The following is a 10,566-nucleotide window of genomic DNA, read 5'->3' as shown; positions in this document are numbered from 1 at the left end:
TATCATGCTCCTAGATGTCTAGATCGTGCCATGGTCAATCAAATGGCCACTGGAACGACGCAAGACATCGATCATAGCATAAACACTACACACGCATGCACGTTGCTCTCGGTTGGACCCTTCGGTTAAGATTTGGGGTGATGCGGATTGTGGCTGGCCTAGGGCCCTTAGCCATGGTTCAAATCATTCCTTGGGATGTTGGTAGAGTCTCTGGTCGGTGGTTCACGCCCCTAATGGCCGATAGTCTCGAAACCAATGCAAGTCTTGTAGTGCGCAGCTGCTGTATTTTTTTTTTGACAGCAAGTATGCTGCTGTTCAGAAGCGTCGTTTGAGTTCTTGGTTGGCTTTTAGCCCATGGCCTTGGACTGGACAGTGCCTCATTGAGTTGGGAAGGTCATGTTTTCGACCGTTTCGTCATTTGGATCATTTTTGAGGTCGTACGAGAATTTACGGTGCAAATGTGCCAAATTGACTCTCGAAAGAGCGTTTCGTGTTTTGGCCTCCATTTCACCTAGATTTCGACCCTATCATTTTAGGAACATTATTTTTGATTTTTCAGCGTATTTTAATCATGACTATACGTCGGTTCAGTGTCGGTTCAGGTGGCTCGGAGTCATGATAAATGCGAAGTCATTAGGCGTCATAGTCGCATCTTTTGAACGTAAATTGCATAGTTGGTCATGTTTAAGCTATTGCATATTTTTCATGGCACGTTAGGTGTGCAGCGAGCCTGGGAACGATCCAATCCAATCCAGTTGGTAAAATTACAGGAATTTTCATTATGCCAGTTAATTATTTTACGTGCATTAAATAGAAAATGATTATTTTTGAGATTTATGCGATATGGCTTGTGGTTCATTCACTATGTGGGAGTGTTATTTTATACGGTCGCCAGTGACGATCAGTTCAGTATGGTACCACCCGGTCGCCAGTGACCGGCCAGCTCAGATCAGTTTCAGCCTCCCCCGGTAGCCAGTTACCGATCAGTTCAGCTTAGTGCAGTGGCCACAGGCGTAAAACATAATCTCAACAGAAAATTTTACCAGATATTTCAGTGCAGGCTCCAAGGAGCAAATATTTTTACAGTGATTTCCAGTTCAGTTATGCACGTATTATAATTGCTCAGTACAGATTATTTTCAGTATGCCTCAGGACAGGATATTTTATCACATGCATATTTTAAATTCAGATTTTTACTCGTTACCTGCGATTTATGCATGCTGAGTCTTTAGGCTCACTAGACTTGATTGTTGTAGGTACTGATGAGGCCAGGGCCGAGGGCGGGGACCAGTGAGCCAGCTTGGGTCGGCAAGTAGTGGCACCCGAGGACCTCAGAGCAGCAGTTGTTATTTTCTTCGCAAACAATTTTTATCAGTTGTTGGATATTTTTAAATCGTTGTTGTTGGCAAAAACTTTGATTTTTCTTCCGCTGCAATATTTTGAAATATTGAACTTGATTCACCAGTGATTTTATGAATGAGGCCATTTAAGTTCTTTAAAAAGAAAATTTTTAATTTCCGCAAATTTTCAAGCAAGTAGTTCGAGGGCCTCCACAAATACGGTTAATCATCCACTTCGAGGATAGCTGTACAGGACCTACTGCGTAAGGCGGTCCTTCAGATTCAATAATGCAGCATGTGGATATTTATTGAGTTCAACTATAAATATAAAATCCATTTAATAAAAAATACTTTATTGGAAAAGAGAATGGCTAGGGATCGATATTTAAAAAAATAAAAATAAATAAATAATACTAAAAATTGTACAGAGAGAAAGTGGCAATGTCAGTGTCCGTTGCATATCAATTATATTAAGCAAAAACTTACCTGAGACAGTCTCCGGATCGTATTTTGTGAGACGGATCTCTTATTTAGATCATCCATGAAAAAATATTACTTTTATGCTAAGAGTATTATTTTTTATTGTGAATATAAGTATGATTGACACGTCTCACACCGTCTCACAAGAGACCTACTTAGCATATTAATAATGATTAGAAGATAAATTTGAAAATACAGATATCTATTAAATAAATTTACACCTCCCATTGATCATAGTCCTTTCAACTTGCAATCTTAAATGCCCCCATAATTGACCTTAATACTTTTTAGATGGCAGCAAGAACAAGTTGATGGAATGCAACTTGATGAATTTGACCGACATGTCCGGTGCTTATGTGAGCACCTGAAACCATGACGTCTGGTCTGATATGCAGCGTATCCTCCACAAGAGGGATAAATATGAAACATCTTAGTAATATTGCGTTAATCGGGGAGCTTATCTTAAGACACTGATGATTTTACATATAGCTAACAAGAGTTGTTCTTAGGAACACGTACTCCTCGAGATCAAATAGGTAAGATTTACACGAGAGACAAAATTGTCCTCAGACAGTTTCAATGTTACACTGAATCTGGGAAAAAAAAAAAATTAAATGAAATTCCGCCTCTAGCCCGTTTCAGCAGAGTATTTGAACAAGATTCAAGTCCCTTCTTGCGCGGTAAGGAGTAAGAATTCAGAGCTGAGATCTTTTATCTCACGCGTCATACTTGCAGAGGTTCTCAAAGCCCATGTATTCGTCGTGCTGAATCTTTCGAATCATGTTCGAAATGCCAACACCACCTGTTTTAACCCGGAGAGAAAGCTCATCAATCAAGAAAATATCTGGCATGCCTAAAATCTTATCATAGTTGGATATTTGTATGAGGCCATCAAAAGTCAGTTTGGTTACATAAGTACTACAGCTAACCAAAGGTGTCTAAAACTAAATGACCTTTGAGATGGATTTTTAATATGCTACAAGAGGTAAATATATTCTCTATGCAAAACGTACTCACCTAGAGAGATGGCGCTCACAAAGATCGTGAAAGCTAGAATGAAGATGATAATGGATGCCCTTCCCATATAATGATCATTCTTCTAACGACATGTTGCCCGACAAATGCAGCAACAGTTGCAACCGCAACAAAGTACAGAGCTGCCATGGTGAACACCAAAACATTTAAAAAGAAAAGTTCCAATATTTTTTTACCAACAATATGAAAAGAATGCATTTAGTGTTGATATTCACTTAACAATATGAAAAGAATGGATTTAGTGTTGATATTCACTTACCATAAGGAACCGGAAAACGATTTAAGAGGTAATATTCAACCACCGACATTGATGAGGAGAACATCATGGCAAAAGTAGCTGTGGCACTTGAAACCTAAATGGGAATGACAATATACATTAGAGCCTCGAATCATAATTCCCAAGAATTAGCAAGAAGCAATTGCCATGAGTTGTTTTTCTCTACTTCTACAAAAAATTAAATGACAAAACAAAACATATTCACTCGCATATACATGATTTGAAATAGCTCTCTGTTTACATAGTATGGATTGTTTGCATTTTAACAAATGGAGTAACAGCGTGATTGATTATCAAACTATTAGTCAAATAGGATCAATTTTTTTAAATTTCATCACATGAATCCTGAAATTCAAAATTACGACGACTTCCTCCAGGCTGTAATGCTTTGCAAATTATCAGTCACGCTTGCCATGCAAAAACATTGCAGACACTTCTCCTAGTACACATGGTGGATAAAGAGGAAATTAGGTATACAGGTCGAATACAAGTATGCTATCAAGAATTGGAACGAACCTGTGGAGCAATACCCAACTCCAAAAATAGTGGACCCATGATAAATCCACCTCCAAGACCTAGTAGACCACCTACAACACCAGCCAGGACACCAAAGAAGCCATAAGTAGTCAGTTGGAGCACTGTAAAATTGGTACCCGAGTCCCCCTTGGATTCAATTTTTCGCCATCCCTTATGTAGGCTGAGAGCTTCATAACCAGATACGCCAAACGACACAGGGATCTGAAAAGGAATCTCAAGGAGATGATTTGTAAGGAACAAAATACAGAAATTTCTTTACATTGCCTGTTAATTTGGTAATCACGCTAACAAACCTGCATCAAGTTCACCACCCAGTATATTGCTGAACAAGTAGATGTATAATTCTGTAGCAGCAATTCAAGACCTAAGTTAACTTGGTTGCACAAGTTCAAAGAAACTATAAATTTTCCAAAATCAAAATGGTAGTAAAAGGGTAAAACAAATTCCAAACCTTAACCAATTGAAGTACAAGAAATGCAATCCAAACAAACACAAGAAGCCCAAACTCCTTCCAGAAAACATTCTCAAGAATGCCAACCTGAAACATCAAGATATATAACTACGGGACTTTGGTTTTTTCGATTATTTGATACTTGGGAGAAACTTCTCACATTGATTTCTGATGAATTTTTGGCATCCTTATCTGTAACAGGGCGACCAGGAAGAAGCTTATATTCTGCTTCATCTTTACCATTGCCTAACAATATAGAAACATAAATGCTTTAATAATTAAGTGAATTGAAAAAAGACAAAAAGGAAAAGGACATGGAATCAATCAACCCACCATTTGATTCTAATCGCTTTGCATCTTCCTGCAACAAGAAACAAAGGACTATTAATTATTCGAACTTTCATACTAGTTGGAGCATATAATTTTTGACAACGCAAAAATAACAAATCATGGGCACAGTAAATCATGTTTACAGTCACCTTCTTCAAGATAGTTTCTTTCTTCCATGTTTCAACGCCTTTAAGAAAAGCCTAGTCGATGTGGCTGAAATCGGCAGATAAAGTAAGGAAACAGAAAAGGATTGTAATATGTAAAAATTAATAAACCAAATTATTACTTATGAAGAGAATGATTAGAAGAATGGTGACCATCCAATCCGCAAATAACACATTGAAAGTAACTCCAATACTTATTCCCAGCATGAGCATTGGTTGGATAAGAACAGCTAAATCATAATCAATGATGGGCATGTCAATGGTAGGATGCCTAAGTTTAAGATTGTAATAAACAGTTGATACGGAAGCACCCATGATCATACCTGTTGTACAAGAAAACACATTCATCATTTTCATACATATAATAATATACTTGTCAACACACACTCAACAAGACCACAAGATTATTGTCACCAATCTTGGAATTTGAACTGAAGATTTAACTTATTTTGAAACGATCTTCTTAAGCTGAAGATATAATTTCTTACCGATTGCATAGGGATCTAATACTTTGCTTCTCGCATTTAAATCAATTAAATAACATGATCCGTACGTAAAATCGAAAGGTTTTAACATTGTTACTTAAAAACAAATCAAGAACATGCACAAAGATTGCAGGGCTGTCAAATATGTTTCTGACTCACATTTTGAAATAGCAGTTGATGATTTTGGATCAAATCCAATAATAAGACTAAGCATAGGAACATATATGCCCCCACCACCAACACCACCAACGCTCCCGAAGGCAGCTCCAAAGAATCCAATAATGGAACCAACAACAATTTGCCAATTGAATTCCAAATCCTGTGGATCACAATCCGATAATAAATTCAAAACGCATCATAATATGATTCCATTCACGGATTTTCACAAACCAAGTACAATTCCAAATCTGTACATTTGTCGAACTAGGGAAAAAGCTATACTCTGGTACCATCAACAGGGTCTACTAGGTGTCATAGAACGCCAGAAAAAAGGGAGGTGAAGAAAATAGGTAGAGGTGGCCAATTTCATATATTTTGAGGCGCAAAACTCATATATCAAGATTAGAAATAAAATTTTACTTGGTAGCCTCACTTCCCTTCTAGATCCTCCTCTGGGGGTGACCAAACATCAATGCACAGTTCCCATAATTTATGCAATTACGATAAATTCATGATGGATACGTATTACTTTACATGTTGATAAAGCTTATCCACAGCAGACTGACAAAAAATTTATGCTGGTGATCCAATTACAAATATATAGTAAGTTAACGAGTCTTTAAATTGCTGCGTCGACAAAAACCAACTTCTCCTCGCAATAGCCATAAATACTTGTAAAATATCGAATCTTCAAAGTCAGCATACATAAAGTTAAGATCAAAATAAAATTTGAAATCAAAAAATAAAAAACTGCATTTAATTGTGATGCCTCAACACTAACTGGAATCTGTGATCTTGACTCACCGGCCAAACATGCTGGTAACCTGGTGAATCTGATTGCCATAGGAAATTTGCAAGAGCAGTCAACAGACCTGAATCTGAATCACGAACTGAAATCCCAGTTCCATTATACGGCAAAGATTCTCGCTTTAAGCTTCTCTCAGCAGAAACAAATATTGATGCCAACAGAAAGCTCCACAAGACAGTTAAAAGGGCATAAACGCATTCCATTTACTTTGATTTCCCGCCATCAGAAAAATTCCCAAAATCCCACCTCTGAAGAAACAAGATCCTCACTTTTTTACACACTCCCACTTCGATTCGAAAAGGGTCCCTGTATAGTCAGCTAATAGTGAGGGAGGGTCAAAAAACAAAATCAAAAAGAAGATCTTTGAAGGGACAATATTCCTTTCAACGGAACAAATGGGAGGAGCGTAGGCTGCGTCAGCGTGGTTAAGAAATAAGGATTTGGAGAGGACATGGAAATGAAAACGAATTTGGAAAAAGGAGAGACCGCCCGGAAATTGTCGTAGGGGAGAGAACGTTTGAGATGGTTGCATTGTGCAGGTGGAAATGCAAAATTTCATGCCGAGGAGGGCCCACGCAAGAGATGAAAAAAATAGATTTGGTAAATATTAAATAAAGCAAATTAAAGGATTACATAGATGATACATCACGTCACAATTTCATGAAACAAATTTATATCTTTATAAAAATATTATTTTTTATATCAAAAATATTATTTTTATTTTAAATATAGATTAAATCGGGTCAATATCAAAAAATATTTTTTTTTCCTGGAACAATATTTGTTAAAATTTATCTCGTCAGTGAAATGAATCGTAATTTTGGTTTTTTTTACTTGTCGTAAATGTGTGACATCAGGATACCATATTTTTTGTGATAAATTTTAGAGAGAAACATTAATGTGTATAAATTCAATGAAAGCTTAGCTGAAAATTATAATTTAATATTATGTGTGTATGTGTGTGTGTATATATATATATATATATATATATATATTGGTCAATTTGCAAGTTGGGCGAGCTTAACTGGATAACATGAAAACTCAATAAATGTAAAAATTAATGACACGACCAATTGTGTGTCGTTAGGTTGATGACATGTTCTCGTCCATCGTCCCCGAGATGTTTTCAATGTTTTCCGATAAACTAGGTCATGTTTTCGTAATTGAATCGATGATCAAATTGATATATTTTAGAAAAACAATCTAATCGATCGGACCAATTTAATTAGACGATCGGATTAAAATACAGACTTTATATATAAATAATAATATAATATATTGAATAATATATTTTATATTTTAAAACCTAAAATATGTATATAAATAGACAAAAAATATAAATTTATTAAAGTTTTACAACTAAATAAATATATATATATAATATTATTCAATATATTTTAAAACATAAAATATGTATATAAATAGACAAAAAAATAAAAATTTATTAAAGTTTTAAAACTAATATATATATATATATATATATATATATATTCAAGGCAAAAACTTGTGTGAGCCAATCTTACGGGTCGTATTTGTGATACAGATATTGTGATGCCCGAAAGTTAATTGCTGTTAATTAACGATTATTGAATTATAATTTAATGTCTTTATGAAAGGGCCAACCGAGACACGATTTGAAATAACGTGTGATAATGTATGTGCGAGGACAGTACCATTCGCGCACATGCGCGACAAGACGTGCGAACATGCGCGAAAGGGGCAGAGGGTCTCGCGCATTTGCGCGAAGTGAGGCGCGCATTTGCGCGAGCCTGTGCAAGGGAATTGATGACGTCCAGAGAACCTCGCGCATATGCGCGGAAGTGGTGCGCGCATATGCGCGAGGTCATCCGAGAAGCCAAAGGAGATTTCCAGAGGACCTGCGCGATATGCGCGACAGGAGGGCGCGCATATGCGCGAGCTGCCGAGGAAGTCACATGTTACAACAGTAGGCTCGCGCATATGCGCGAGGCTAAGATGCGCATATGCGCGAGGCATGCAAAAGGGAAAATCGACATGTGGTGTATCATGCAACGTTGATGTATATATATATATATATATATATATATATATATATATATATAGTACAATTCATTCCTTGAGAATTTCAGAGGAAGAAAGAAGAACTCCCGAGAAAAGCTTCAACTTGATTCCAAAAGTTTGGTTTTGGTAAATCCGTCCGTTAGATTTTGAATCCGACTTCGGTATTGTATTCCTATCGACGCAGGCTACAACTGGACGTAAGTTTTATTGAGTTTTGGTATCATTTGAAATATGATATTGTAGGAATTTGATATGATTCATATATGGTGTTCTGGATATGTTAAACATCGTAGAATCGAAGTCAAATTGAAAAACAGACTGGATTATGGAATTGTTATGATGTTCTGATTATATTGATTTGAAATCGGACAGATTTGGATTATTATGAATGATTACAGGTTGTATCGTATGAATTATGATTTGTAATTGATGTCTGTTGAATTTGGTATTGACGGGGATACTGAGATTGTGCCGTTATGCCGTTGATTTGACTTAAATCAGATTAAACAGATTCAGTGTGAATAAGAATGGAATATTGATATTATGATTCTCGATATGTCTTTTCAGATTTACAGAGACAGTTTTGAGTTCAGAACTGATATTTGCTTCAGGCCAAGACTACAGACGAAAGGTATAAGTCAATGTGGTATGGGAGATCGACTCAAGTAGGATATACTGGAGTTTCCCTAAATCACATACTTATTATTATGATTGTGTTTATTGATTTGATTTGATATTGCTTTCTATTGATTTATAGGAAGCATGTATTAGACGAGTATTAGACGAGTGATCTTGTGACAGAAGCGCCTGATAGTGGTGTGATCGCCACGGGCACATTGCACGATGTCACAAGATAGGAAATTGGTGAAAACGCCAAAGTCTGTGACGGTTAGGTCAAGACCCTGGATGTTTGGTTATATCGATGTGGATAGAATTGGAGTTTCTTCTATTACTGGTGATCGATACCATATCGATGTGGATAGAATTGGAGTTTTTTCTATTAACTGGTGATCGATATTGAATGCCAACGTCTGGAAATCGGGATCCCCTAGACTAGGATTGAGTCTAGTCTAAACGTGGAGTCACGAGTCTGATTGGCAATTTTATATTGATTATGTTTCTGATTTTGTTACATGTTACTGATATTTGTTACATGTTTTCATGCTTTTACATTGTTGATATAACTGCATGTTTCGTTGATTTATACTGGGATTTATTTCTCACCGGAGTTATCCGACGTTGTCGTGTTTGTATGTATGCATGACAACAGGTGGGACATGTTCAGGGTCGAGAAGATGAAGAGAGATCGTGATTAGAGTGGAGACTACAGACTTTGATCTGAGATAGGGTTTGGAATACTTGATATGTAGTTATTAAACCTTAGCTCGAATGATTGTATATAGTACCAGACTTGTACTTTTAATATACTGATATTATTTGCATGTATTCCATTACGTTCCGCAATTTAAAAAAAAAAATAGACCCCGTTTATTATAATTGATTAAATTGTCCTATGATGATTAAGAACATGATTAGCGTCCGAATCCCCACAGATATCTTATTTGGGTAGTCCAAGAAAAATATTATTTTTTATGCTAATAGTATTAATTTTCATTGTGAATATTGGTAGGTTTGACCCGTCTCACAGATAAAAATTCGTGAGACCGTCTCACAAGAGAAACTACTTTATATTCAAAGTACTTACAAATTTCAAAAATTATATATAACCAAATATCAAAATTAGGATTTAATAAAAATAATTTTTTTAAAAAAAAATTAAAAATATGTTCAATATCGATTCGACCGATTCTTGATCGGTCCTGACTTATCTAACTGGTCAACGGTTTTTAGATGATGTATGAGCTGAATCTGTGACCAGTTTTTGGTCGAACCGATCGATCAATCTAATTTTGAAAACACTGATACTAAGTATGTAGAAAAAATTGTGAATTGTACATGTAAGAATAAATGAATAATTAATATACATTTGAAGTAATTATGGACCCTAACAAGGTTTAACTTAAATGTCTCGTAGAGCTTTTTGTTGATTAATTACATAAATTTAATTAATTAATGACCCAACCATGTCCATTTGATCGTGATTGTGAAATTGGATGGTGGATCAATATCGGGACATGTATTTAATCATCTTATTATTGTAATAAACGAAGATTAATATTGGTTTATTTAATAAATTATGCTCCATATGCTAAATCTTATAAGATGGGATCCAAGAACTTATATCGTTTGGTTCACTATATTATTTATCCATATTTTTATCTAATTTAAAATCATATTGATGCATCATATTATTTATCCATCTACCAATCATTTATCTTACATCAATCAAATTATCAATCATTTATCTCACATCAATCAATCATTGAATTGAAATTATAATATTACTTTTAAGTCAAAAACTTGTGCGAGACGGTTTCACGTCTTTTGTGGACATGTCTC

The 10,566-nt window shown here is 35.6% G+C and overlaps 1 pseudogene; it reads right to left on the bottom strand.

The window, feature by feature from the left end:
- Positions 1-2,390: 2,390 nt before the first annotated feature.
- Positions 2,391-6,448, bottom strand: LOC142535180 (sulfite exporter TauE/SafE family protein 3-like; annotated as a pseudogene).
- Between the last annotated feature and the right edge of the window lie 4,118 nt (positions 6,449-10,566).

The sequence above is a fragment of the Primulina tabacum genome, unplaced genomic scaffold (genome assembly GCF_025594145.1).
Source record: "Primulina tabacum isolate GXHZ01 unplaced genomic scaffold, ASM2559414v2 Contig868, whole genome shotgun sequence".
Taxonomy (NCBI): domain Eukaryota; kingdom Viridiplantae; phylum Streptophyta; class Magnoliopsida; order Lamiales; family Gesneriaceae; genus Primulina; species Primulina tabacum.
The sequence above is the reverse complement of the archived record's forward strand: the minus strand, read 5'-3'. Positions and strand labels throughout refer to the sequence as shown.